At 36.9% G+C, this 13,570-nt stretch overlaps 1 protein-coding gene across 1 annotated transcript in view; it reads right to left on the bottom strand.

Moving 5' to 3' along the window:
* The window catches only part of GABRG3 (gamma-aminobutyric acid type A receptor subunit gamma3), a 343,475-nt gene that overhangs the window by 166,730 nt on the left and 163,175 nt on the right, over window positions 1-13,570 (bottom strand). The gene's annotated exons all lie outside the window — the stretch shown is intronic.

Here is a 13,570-nt window from a genome sequence, read left to right as displayed (position 1 = left end):
GTAAAAGTCCCTGAACAGAGGTCTGTTTTTTTTAAAAAAAATTATCTTTCTGAAACACATAGAACATTGGGAAATTTATACATGTTCATCAGCAGCCTTTGGTCCAGGCAAACAGTTTTTCTTTCTCTCTTTCTTCTCACTGTCCTCCTTCATTGCTGTGTCTTTTCCCTTCCCACTCAAAAAAGGTCCCATTAAGTTTCAAAAATCCAACCACTTGTTGCCTCTCAGCAATCGCCTTACACCTGAGATATTCCCTACAGCACCGTCCACCAAACTTAATTAAAGGAAACTGCACACTTTACATTCTCCTTTGATTTGCTGTAGCTTTCTCCATCCAACACACATTTCACTCACAGATAACATTAAACTTTGAACACGCATCTCTTAGATATTCCTCTTTTAATAACTAGTTCTCACAGTGAGCACCTTGATATCAGACTTCTGCATTATCACACCAAGGTGGAAACCGCACACCCACCCAAGAAAGAGTATTTTATACTGCATGTATGAGGGAAAAAAAGGAGTAAGAAAGAATTGCACTAAAAATAGAGCTTGTGTTTGATACACAGAGGTTGCTGAACTTCAGAATTTTTGTATTCTTGGAAGTCTCTTTTTGCAATTTCTTGCCTAGCCAGACAAGAGGAGTCTGACACTTCCTATTTTTTATTTGTTTATCTTTCTCACTACCATCACTTTATATGTATGCAGAAAGAATCATAATCAAGTACAAAATCCATTAGAATTCTAGGGAGACTCTATCAGGCCTTGAAACAAGAACAACTATATTCTGAGTTTCCATTTCTTCATGGATATCACTGGGCAATTGCCTACACTTCTGCAGTGATTCTGTAGAAAAAAAAATATTTTCCAAATTCCTGTCATGGTCATTTGAAAAATCAGTGGTATTGATTGGAAGGCCAACCTGGTTGACTGTGCTGAGTTTACTACTTCCTATTATCCATGCTTGGGGTGTTTCTAAATTTCAAGAACAAGCAAGGTGTCAAAGCTGAGTCCGTGAAGTTTTCATGTTATTTAGCAGGTTCATCCCCACATCTGGAGAATGAGTCTTTTTGGTGTGACTTAACATAAACTTTACCTGTTTACCTAATATAAAGCTATATGAATAGTTAATATTTGCCATCCAGTTTTAGGTGTTACTAGTTATTAAAATATGTATAGGGATGCATAGCTGCTAGAAAACAAAAATACTGAAATCAAAGAGAACACTGTAATAGTTAATGGAGAAACATACAACCAAATTAAGGAATGCTGTCAGATGAATGGCCTACCAATGAACTTTTAATAATAATGAGGGCCTTTCCACCTTCTTCACCCAGTTCATAGGCTTTCCAGGATCAACTTATGTAAACATGTAGATAGTATTGTAATTGTCCTGGTCAGGTGATGGTTTGAGTTTTCAGTCCAAGCAAGTTTTCATCACTAGATAAAGATATGGCTATGCAGTCTTTGTTTGGGTTTGGCTGGCATATGTTTATTCACTCCAAGGTACCTGTGATATCCACCTTAATTATTTGCAACTGCACTTTCAATTATTGTGAACTCATTGACAAACTGAAGTATCAACAAAAATATCAACAAAATCATAGATACAAACTTATGCTATTGTAAGTAGAGGTCCTTCCTCTTTATGGCAGTAATCATTTCTGAACCCCTTCTTCCATTCAGTATTTTATGGAATTTTTGTGGATGTTTCCTCTGTTCAACTTTATTGCAAATTGAACATTAGATTATGTTCCATTGGAAATAAGCCAAGCTACTGCTCAAAACACTTGCAGTAACATCTTGTTTATATAAGATTTAACCATCTACACCTATTTAATTAGTCCAGAAGACAAGGAGAATAGTATCCCTTTGATTTCAATTTAGCTGAAGCTTAATCAAAGATCAGCATATAGGTACCAAGTGCCCACCGTCCTCTCAGGAGCTTCCTGAACACACAAAGTTTAAAAATCAACACAATATCATAAGACTTCTTGTGCAAATTCAATATTCTGCATACTATTTTATAATGTTCCAACACTTCGGGGGAAAAAAAACATTCCCATGGCCTGTAACTATTTTCAAATATAAGTGCATTTCTGATATTGCTGAAGCAGAGCATATTTCCAATGTCAGAAACACTAGAGCAGGAGTGGGCAACATTTTAGTCACCGAAAGCCACACTCAACATCTGGAAGAGGAGCTATGGGCTGCAAGAGGTAGGCCACATGAAACTCTGTAGGTCATTCTGAGTTTTTGAGGGACTTTAGGAAGGTTTCTTTTTTAAAAAATATTGACATGTGTATATTGTGGGTTATACTGTGTTTGCTATGCTAAAAAGGTGGGAAATGATGCTACCAGTCTTCAGCAGTCATACTCAGGGCTCCTTCTTCTTATATATTCTCATTTATTCCAGCAACACTAGAGTGATGGCATTTTAAATTGAACTGAACCCCAAATTAAGTGCACATTTTATGGATGTGGTATATGCCAAATATTCTATATTCAAATAAAAGGCTATAGGACAGTTGTCACCAGACTTGAAGACCTTTAGATATATGGTATTTAATTCACTATATTTCCATTAATGTCACTTTAGTAAAGGTAAAGGTTTCCCTTGACATTAAGTCCAGTTGTGTCCGACTCTAGTGGGCGGTGCTCATCTCTGTTTCAAAGCCAAAGAGCCAGCGTTTGTCCGTAGACACTTCCGTGGTCATGTGGCTGACAAGACTAAACAGAACGCCGTTACCTGCCCGCTGAAGCAGTACCTATTAATCTACCCACATTTGCATGTTTTCGAACTGCTAGGTTGGCAGGAGCTGGGACTAGCAATGGGAGCTCACCCCGTCACGTGGATTCAAACCGCCGACCTTCCGATCGGCAAGCTCAGCAGCTCAGCGGTTTAACCCGCAGCGCCACCGCATCCCTTTGGAGTCACTTTGGATGTCACTTTCGAGGGCATCAAAAAAGAGAAGGCTGTGGTACATTTATAGGGTATTCAAGCAGTATCATTAAATTATGGATTTAGATGAAGTTGTTTATATGAAGGATATTTATAGCAATGAGTCTTATCAATTAAATATCCAGAAGAGGAATATCATTATTATGTTTGCACAAAGATGAATAGTATTATTATTAGCTTTAGAAAGCCATGCATTTTTATTGCTGTTCTTATTAATAAATCAATCTTCATGGAATATTTGTGCCTTCAATAGAATCCTTTTTGTTAAAGCATCTTATTTATTATCAGGGATTAAAAAGGAAAAAGATTTAATGTGGTATATAATTTACTCCCTTATTTTGAAGTATGTAATTTATTTTACACAGGGATGGAAGCTAAAGTTGAATTCCATTCAACTTTATGGTTTCAGCAAGATAATCCTGTCAGCTCCTGTCTCTATGGAAACTATATTAACTGAGTTTTTACTCTTTCTTTCACTTAAAGTAGCTAGAAAGCTTATACTAAGTCCAGTAGAAGTCCACTAGAAGACAGTGGGATGTATTTTCAGGTAAGTGTGCCTAAAACTGCAGCAGTCCCAAAGTCAGTCTTGCTTCTTAATCAGGATATGTTTTTCATATTAAAGTTCTTGAATAGCAAAAATATACATTTTTTACTTAAGATATTTACATGTTTCCCATCATCCTTGTATACATCTTCCTCATACACGTTTGGTCTTCTCACATTTGATAATGTCAATCATCTATGGCCAATGAAACATGGCCAACAAGTTGCTTAGATAGCATCCAAACACTCATATTCACACATAGAATGTCAACTAAGGAAATAGTGCTTCAAGACAGGCCACACATAGTCCATATCATGCTTCCCTGTTAGAATTAAAAGTTGTATATGACCACATTTACTGTAGTTCTACACAGAACAGGACTTAAGCCACGAACAGAGACTTGTTTCATGTGGTAAATATCCTCCCTGGTGTAAGGAGCAACATTTTTCAGTCTCTATTTAAAATAAATAAAACCTTAAGAAAATTGGGATGTACCTGCCAAACTAAGAGGAAAATATTATAGACTAATTTAATCTGTATTTGTACTGTCAAAGACAAAAGTTTAATAGATTAGGACTGGAGTTATGTATAAATTTGTGCAAATTTTTGTTTTGAGTTCCCCCACCCAAAAAAAAACATAGAGTTCGGTACAACATAGTTGGGACATATAAGTAAACATGCTGTTTGCCAAAATTAAGATAAATATTCCCCCAAAATTAGGATAAATATTCTCTCAAATAACCACACAGTGTCCCTCCTTTGGGGGAAGATGGGCGATGATAAATTTGATTAAACAAACAAATAAATAAATAATATAGGCAGCCATTCTATGATCCATAAGAGAACTTTCCTACAGAGAAAGATTCCACAGGGAGAGACAAGGGACCTAGTTCCAGAGGATCCCTTCAATTCCACCAGAAATATCCTAACAATAGAAACAGCAAAGAGAAAGAGAAGATGGGACAGATCCAAGTTGCTCTGGATGTGATCAAACAAAAGTAGTCCTATACGCTGCCCCTAGTAGGGTAAAAGTACCCTAGCCCCAGAGTTCAAACTTCTATCAACACCCACACATTTATGTCCTGCTGGACAAATAATAGAACTCTGGGTTTGGTAGAATCTACAACATTATTTCTTTATTTCTTCTCTGAATTATTCTGTTGAGAAGGACTGCTAATATGAGCCACACTACATTTTGTCTTCAAGGCGTTAAAGAAAAGTTCAGCTTAGAGGAAAATATTCAGGGGAGGCCTTTGTATTCTGTATTTCAGCAATCATAAAAAGGGTAAAGACTCCCATAAATTGAACTGAATTTCTGATGCACAATAATGTGGAAGTGCTGTGCCATTGCTCTTCTTCCAAGAGATGTGTCTGTGTGTGTCTGTGTGTGTGTAATTTTCCAGTCTAGTCTACAGCAATGGATTTTCCTGATAATCTCCCATACACTACTAACCAGATCCAATCTTGGTTTTCTTCTGAGATTAACCAGGTCCATTAATAAACCCTATAGTACCACCCCAAGAATTATTGAGATGAATGCAAAATAAATGCAGGGAAGGGAATTACCAGTGCCATACTTAGATTTACAACTCCTTTATGGGGAGCTTCATAAATATTTAGACAACATTTGAATAATGCTGGATTATTTTATGAAAGAGGTATGACCAAATTGACTAGAATCAGGTTGGCAGCATGTGACTTTTACATGTTGTTGCATTACAGCTCCCAGGGCTCATCACCCATAGTCATGTTAGACAGAGATGAGGTTCAACACTGGAAAGCCACATGTGGCCCATCCCTATCATCGTGTGATTTTCAGAACATCAGTCTTTGTTTCCCTTTAGTCCCTGATTATAATACCAGTGGATCAGTTTTGTTAACAAAGGTATTTTCTTCCTTAACAACAGTGACTTAAATTCTCTGTCTACAGTCAGGCTCATGCCTAGTAGCCAGGCTTAATCAGATATATATTTTACCTGAAGTTCCTTTTCAAGATGAGGTATTTAACCGTGATACAAAACATATAAGCAGTTGTCACTCTAAAACACCTGACTTTTCAGATTAAATAATACCAACTAAATATTTCTTCCCAAACTCACACCAAAAGCTAAGCAAAGCACATCAGTAATAAGGATTAATGGACTTATCTCAGGGCGCAATAAATGGCTTCTTAGCTGATGAAAAATGCATAACTGGATGAGTTTCTCACCCTTGATAAATTTATGTGGAGTTTTTATGCAGAAATCATAACAATTATAGCTGTTTTGCAGAACATTTTTGGGTCCACACCTACTGCTTTGGTCTCCTCATTCACAGAAAGTGCATCATGAGCAAACAGCAGAAATGTGGTACCACTAAATGCACAGGTGACTTTCTTTTGAATCTCTAATCTGCAAGATTCATTTTGCTCTTTACCCTTTGATTTTTGCTTTCTGCTGATTTGTCCCCTTCCTGAATAATACTGATGGCATATTGGTGAAAATGGAAGTAACAGCCATATTGCAGAAACTTGGATGTGTGGGCTTGGTGGAGTTGTTCTCATCCTGCCCTGTCCACATGGCGATTAGGTTCATCAAATTTATATAGCCACCCATCTCACACATGTGACTCTAGGCAGCGTACACAATCTTCATGAGGAAATCCTTCTGTTCTAATTCTGGGTACAAGTACTTGGTGTTGAGCCAAGGAAATAGGAAATTGCAGCGTTTCTGGTATATCATTCACCTTGTTTCAGAGTCATATCCTTGGCTGACCTGACTGAATTATCTTAGAGGTGATGTTGGAGAATCCCAGGCTGATGATCCTGGAAAACTCCAGCATCCACTCTGAGATACCTATGATGGGTCAAATATGGGACTTCATGGTCACCATGACAACCATGTGTATAGAAAATAATAAAAGCATTGTTATCTCTCCAATGACCAAACATGATCTATACTTAAATGCGTAACAGCAGGAATTGATTTAAGAAGTAATCTGTCTTCATCTTTTACCTCTTTTTTTTACTTGTAGCTTCCTTATACATGTAGTTTGCATGAAAAATTTAGATACTTTAATCACAGGTGACACATTCTGAAAAGACCCATGCAGCTGAGACCTCTCTGTGGGAAATGGCTGGGTTACACACCACAGGATCTCAGTGCTTCAAGGAGTCCATCCATTGCTGGATGGAATTCTTAACCACTAAAAGGATATAAGCATTTACTGTAAAATAGTTAAACGGACTATACCTATATAGTTCATTTTCTTCTCTGAATCCTACAAACCTAAACCCTGGAAAAGAAAATACCACAGGTTTTCTCAATTTATCATCAGCTCAGCTTAGCAATGATGCTTAATGCTCATAACAGTTTATGATGCTGGTCCCTGAGTGAGTGCCTCACTCAGAGAATACCTGCTAAACTGTAAGATCTGCAGGAGAAGCCTACCTCAGAGACCCAATGAAAATACACAGGAACCTTCTTTTCTCAGGAATCCCCATTTTTTATGTACTTTCCAGGAGGCCAGGCCAGCATCAACAATGTCCACCTTTCAATGCCTGATTAATACCTGGCCTTTTATTCTTTAGGACTCAGTCGACAGCCTAACCATGCCTTTTGTCTCTTAAGGGTTACTGCTAGTGAAATCCCTTCTGTATTATTATATGTTTCAAATTACTTTATTATTTACTGTGCTAGATTTTAATGGATTTTTCTTGGTTTTAAGGTCCGCAACCCTCCATATGATCTGCTGGATAGTGGATGGACTATATATATTTTATATACATGAATTCTTGGGCGAATGAATGAATATCCACCACTCTAGCTGCAGCAACACTTTGAAAGAACCGTGGCATAAGCAAAAGTTGTGATAATGTACACTGGATATGTGTTAAAGTGTCAATAAATGCCGCAGTTAGTGGCACCTTGAGAGATGAAATGGGACTAGAATCACAGCTGTAACATCTGGGATGTAATGGCAAAAATAATACATTTTCTTATTTCTTTCTCTCTTTCTCCCTTACACATCTACACAGTCTTCTGCTAATGCAGTTTTATTTTATGTCATTGTTTTATTTATTTAAATGTGAATTGTTTTGTGTGTGTTTTAAACACTCTGAAAACTGGATGAAGCTGGCTGAATTGGTGGAAATGTTCATCCAGGATTGTATAAATGAATAGGTATAAAAATGAATGTATGAAAAAGATGAACCCAACTGGCTGTTTTGACTTTAGCTACCTCGTTTTTTTAAAATCCAAATGTCCAGTTCTTTATGTCAACATTTTCACTGTCACATTTATTTATTATATTTTGGAGCACAAAACTGAGGAAAGAAATATCAGCAGTATTTGATGATTAAATTTCCTCGAAAAATATTTTTAAGTCTTTCCCCTTTACTGATGTTTATTTTTACACCCTTTGAGTTCCTTTATTGCAAGAAATAATTAGAACATGGGATGATTTTTTAAAAAACATTTTCTAAGCTGAGACATATTTTTATGCAGAATAAGTTTCTATATCTTAGCAGCTTGAATAATTGGTTAGCAAAGTTTCACATTAGTCAGGTCCAAAAAAGATGAAGAAAAAAAGAACTTGTTTTTAGAAATCATTAATGTCTCTTTTAGAAGAAAATATACATATTGGTGTAGAACTGAATGACCCATTTTAAAAGTTAAAGAGCAGGTGCTGCAAATAGTGACTTGACAACTGCAATGTGTTCTACGTGGAGCTGCTCTCCAATATCTTTTCCGAGGCCTTCATGGCTGCTCTGCCAAGTGCTAGACTGTGGTGCATTTCTATTTCTTGACTACTTTTTCCTGTTGATGGTATCTGAAGGGCTGTCATTTAATAAATGTCAGAATTTATTCAGAATTGTTCAGAGTTGTTGCAGAAGGCAGGCCAAGGAACAATGGGTTTAAATGATAAGGAAGCAGATTTCAGTGTGACATGGAAAAAATTCCTAACAGAAAATACTGCTCAACAATAGAAGAGACTGGAGGTGTTTAAACAGTGGCTGTATGGCAATCTACTAGGGATGCTGTACTCTGGATTTCTGCACTGGATGGGGAATGGTATTAGATGATCTCCAAGATTACTTGAAGATGATCTCCAAGATTGGTTGTATTAGATGATCTCCAAGATTACTTGGAGATGATCTCCAAGATTGGTTGTATTAGATGATCTCCAAGATTACTTCCCACCCTTTCATTTGGTGATTCTATGAAATCTATCAGCAGCTCTCTTAAAAGGAAATCAGTACTCCTTGCACTTCTTTGTCTTTATTCTCATATAAGGGACTATGGTTCCTGCAAAGCTGATTCAACTTTGTTACACAGAAAACAAGTAGTAATAGCCACATGTTAACTTACACTGAAATCTAATGAGAAGCAGAGATATTCTGATTTCTGAAGCAAGGTTTGGATTTTGGTCCTGGGAAGAACTGGGGCAGCCTCAGATCAGTATGAATCAGGTAAAGCAACTTGTTTTCCAAACTATCTATTTGTACCTTAAGCCAAAAACCAAATGATGTGTTCATTGAGGAGAGCTACTGTAGTAATATACAGGTTTAAAATAGAGTCGTGATTTTAAAATGAATACTGTTGAAAGGCCATAATGAGATACATTAGCCTGCCTCTCCAAATGCAGTATACGTATCTTTTCATATGGAAAAAAAAGGCAAAACAATGACCTCTTTGCAGTTTTTAGCCTGTCCTCAATAAGATGTTTCACTTTAGAATAACTGGCTGCTAGATAGAATTGGCTGTGCATTTTGTTTGTGAATTCATTGCTGGGACACAGGTAAAGACAGTAGTACAGAAGTTCATCACCAGAAAGTTAAGTTAGTGTACCAAATGCTACTTTTTTACTCTTCTACATCCAATACCAAGTAATGCAGTTATGTAAAATACACAGAAGGTAAAGTAGATGTGTTTTCTTTTTTAGAAATAGGAATATTGATTTGACAGATCAGGTTGTTTATGGTTACATAAAACAGTGTTGTTATCATCAGTTGAAGGAGGACTTTGATATTAAAAAACTGGTTTGTTGAATTAACAGACAACTAAGTTTTATTATGCAGATTTAGGGAATTGTGGAATTCACTGAATTAGGGACTCAGGTGAAAGAAGCAGACAGAAGCTTTTGAGACTAGTCGTAATAGAAATATTTTTAAAGATAACATTTTACAAAGAGATGGAAGTAGGAACTATAAGGCTTCTCAGTGGCATTAATGGGCAGGTTTGCAAATGACATAACAGCACAAAGGAACCTAGTTTCCAGTTCTTGACAGTCTGTAATAAGAGGAGTGCAGATCCAGCACAATTTATACCATCATTAAAGTGTCAGCAGAACCAGGCTAAACCAGTGCTGCAGTTCTGTAGACATGCATTACTGTAATCTTTTATTAATTTGCCCACACCATGTATACCCATATAACATCACTGTTCTATGCGCTGCATTGGCTCCCAGTATGCTTTCAGGTACAGTTCAAGTACTGGTTATCATCTGTAATGCTGTTCATGGCACAAGTCCAGGTTACTTGCAGAACCATCTATCTCCAACTGAGTCTGCCCATCTCACAAGATTCAACAAGGTGGGCATGTTCTAGGTCCCCTCTATACAATAATATATCTGGTGGGACCCAGAAGGCATGCTTTCTCTCTTCTGGCACCTCCCTCTGATGCAGCTTACCCCCTAAGATTTAGATGGCCCTGATCCTGTTGGCCTCCTGCCACAAGGCCTTGAGGACCTAGCTTTTCCCCTGGGCTTTGGGCCAGAGTGGTGCATGAGCTTATCTGAGTAGATGAGATGAAATCATTGTGGCCTGGCCTCAATTAGATCATGCTTTTTTGTGTTGGTTTTAATCTTATGTTAGCCACTCCCAGTCGCAATTTATGAATTGGGCAGCTATATAAATTAACTAAATAAATAAACAAACAAGCTATCTAGCTATCTAGCTTTGGGATGGACAATCGTTTACTCTTCGTTTATTTAACATTGTTTGGAATCCCCATATTTTTCTCTATTTTAAAACATTTGATTATATGCATGGCTTGTTCCATTTTTGCAAAAACAAGGGTGATATGAATAGTAAAGATCCACTGTGTATGAAATTATATTTATGAATTACACATTCCATATGAATCCTTGTGTGGCAGGGTAGGAAAGATGGCAAAATAATAAACAGATGTATCTCATACTTGGAAAAATGAACAAGGAGTTGAATTCGCACAGAAAACAGCATGTTAGAAATGCTAGGGATCTCATTTCGAATGGGAACATTTGCTTATAGTCTCTGTCTCTGTATAATATGGCTTCCTGCAGAACCTTATTAAACAAATCAGTATGAATCTTGAAATGACTCTGCATGTAAAAAAGGCAAATAAAAGTGGATGGAGAGAATCCTCAGTACTCTTACTCAATTAACCTAAGAAAGATCCTTGAGCATGGAGGGCATTACTTGGACAAAGTATGGTTCATTCTTTCAAATGAACCTAAGTTCCTGATCATCAACTGCCTGGGGAGGTATTATTCCTCACATGATGGAGAACACACTTCAACCATTATAATGCAGGTGGTATATCACAGAAGCCTGGTGATCTATAGTCACGGCAAAATATCACTCTTCCAACATGACACCCATTGAAGAAATGGGTAGGGGAGATAATAATAGCTATGTTAGCTTTTTCTTCCTATGTACAGTGCAAAGAAGAAGCTACTGAACTAAAGTTTAGAACAGCTGGGATTCCTTTAACTGTTTTAATGAAGCGTAATGAATGGTACAGAAGGCAAGCTGCGAATAAAGATTTCCCGCTCAAACCTAACTTAAAAACTACATTCCCCTTTCCTATGAAACCATGTCACCTCCCCTCCCATCCAGATGGTATTCCTGGCATATCTCAACCTTGTGTCCTTGATGTCCTCCATAGCCATAATAAACCACTTCACACTCCAACTGCACACCCCCTCCCATCTGGCGACACGGATTCCATTCCTTGGAGAAGGAAATGATGGTAGATGCTCCGATAAGGGTTTCTGTGAAGCCTTTGATTGGGGGGATCTGACAATAGGATTATTTTCAAAATACCAACAAAAGCAAATGTCTGCAAAATACCTGGCCGCTTGAATAGGTTTTTTATATATATCATTTAAGTATACATTCTGAGGATGGTTCTTCAGGGTAAATGCTGGAACAGCAAGGCAGCCTGGGCTTAGTCCTTCATAGTTATGGGTCTTGATAATATTTCTAAACTGACAGTTAGTAAGCCAGCCTCCTGGATGATGAACACTGAAGGAGCAAAGAGAATTTACAGCAATTAGGATGCATGGATCTTTGTACAGTAAATCTGATACCATTTCTTGCCTTTGTTACATGGCAGTACTCTTGTAAGTTATGAAAAATATTTTCTTTGAAAAGATCCTTTTAAAGAACGGGCATTACTTTGAAATATCAACTTTCCATATAAAGTAATGTTTTGGTACAGAGGTGGCTGTAACATTCATTTTTTCCCACTTTTTTAAATGCACATTTCTCTAATCTTGCTTTTTTATAACAATTTTCTTGTTACATTTTTAACATAAATTGCCACCATGTGAACTCTTTTATAATGCACCTAGAGACAGACACACAGTGTGTGTTGGGGTGTGTGTGTATGTGTGTAAAGAGACTCCATGTTTTTTTCTATGCAACTTCCAATAATATTTTTTCTTGGATGCAACTTCTGCAAATAAGTGTTTTTTCTACAGGTTTGGACCAGAGAAAGATGGTCACTGTTGCTTTGCCATTGTCGAAGCTGATTGGACAGATATTATAAATTCATTTCTATAATAATTGTTAGCAGACGACTTTCACATTCTTAGTAGGCTATTTAAGTATTTTAGTATGAATACCTGAACATTTAATTGTAGCTGACAAAGCTAATGCAATATTTCCTTTTGGATGCATATTTAATTCCTTTAGAAGTTCTGAATGATTCTCTGTTTGGATAACTTTCCATAATCACAAGAAACATATTGACACTGGAATGGTGGCTGGGTATATATCCTACACTTCATAACTGCTCTTAAAAACACTTTAACTTTAGTAACAACAATACGTCTGATGTTTATCAGTATCTTGCAGAATACAATCAGAAGTGTATCGGTAATGAAGATGCAAGGAAATTTATGAAAGGACAACAAAAGCTGCATGGAGTTCTGATTATTGTTTTCATATATCATCCATCTGTCCTTTAAAAAATGCTTCCTGAACAAAATGGGAATTTTTGCTGAGCAATTGTGCATTTTGATTTAGAGTAGAAAATGTGATCTTGCTCTTTGCTTTTTCTGCCAGCAGACCTTTTTATTTATTTATTTATTTATTTATTTATTTATTAAACTTATTACACTGTCAACTATCATGGTCTATCAGTGATTTACAATAAGTCTCTCAGGGATAAATAATAATAATAATAATGGAAATTGTGAGCTTTTATTTTGTTTCCTTTGTCTTCCATTTCCTTCAGAGCCCTATGGTCAAACAGATTGACAGTTCCCCTGCAACATCAGATTTAGACTGATAGCAGGAAGGAATTTGAAAGACATTTGGCTCATAATACAAAAATCAACTGGTGAAGATCATATAAAAGTAACATTTCTATTTCAGAACACTGCTATTTGCCTAGCTGTTCCTGCTGATAGGAAACAAGAAACTATTTATGGACACTTTGGTAGAAGCAAGATTACCCAAATGAAATGATTGAGATGTCAGAGGTATGATTGATTGATTGATTGATTGATTATGTGCCATCAAGTTGTTTTTGACTCCTAGCAACCACATAGATAGATTTTCTCCATGACAATCTATTCCTAACCTGTTCTTTCAGTTTCCAAATGGTGCACTCATTGCCACCCTAACTGAGTCCATCCACATTGCTGCTGGTCTTCTTCTCTTTCCCTCCACCTTTCCCAGCATTAAAGCCTTTTCTAGAGAGCTAGGTCTCTCTGGAATGGCATGAGGTATGACATTAGTATAATTATTTCACCAGAGGTTGCAGTGACCTTCAGGCCTTAGGTCTGTTGGCTAGACCTGCATTCAGTGATCAAGA

The sequence above is a fragment of the Candoia aspera genome, chromosome 5 (assembly GCF_035149785.1).
Source record: "Candoia aspera isolate rCanAsp1 chromosome 5, rCanAsp1.hap2, whole genome shotgun sequence".
NCBI lineage: Eukaryota > Metazoa > Chordata > Lepidosauria > Squamata > Boidae > Candoia > Candoia aspera.
The sequence above is the reverse complement of the archived record's forward strand: the minus strand, read 5'-3'. Positions and strand labels throughout refer to the sequence as shown.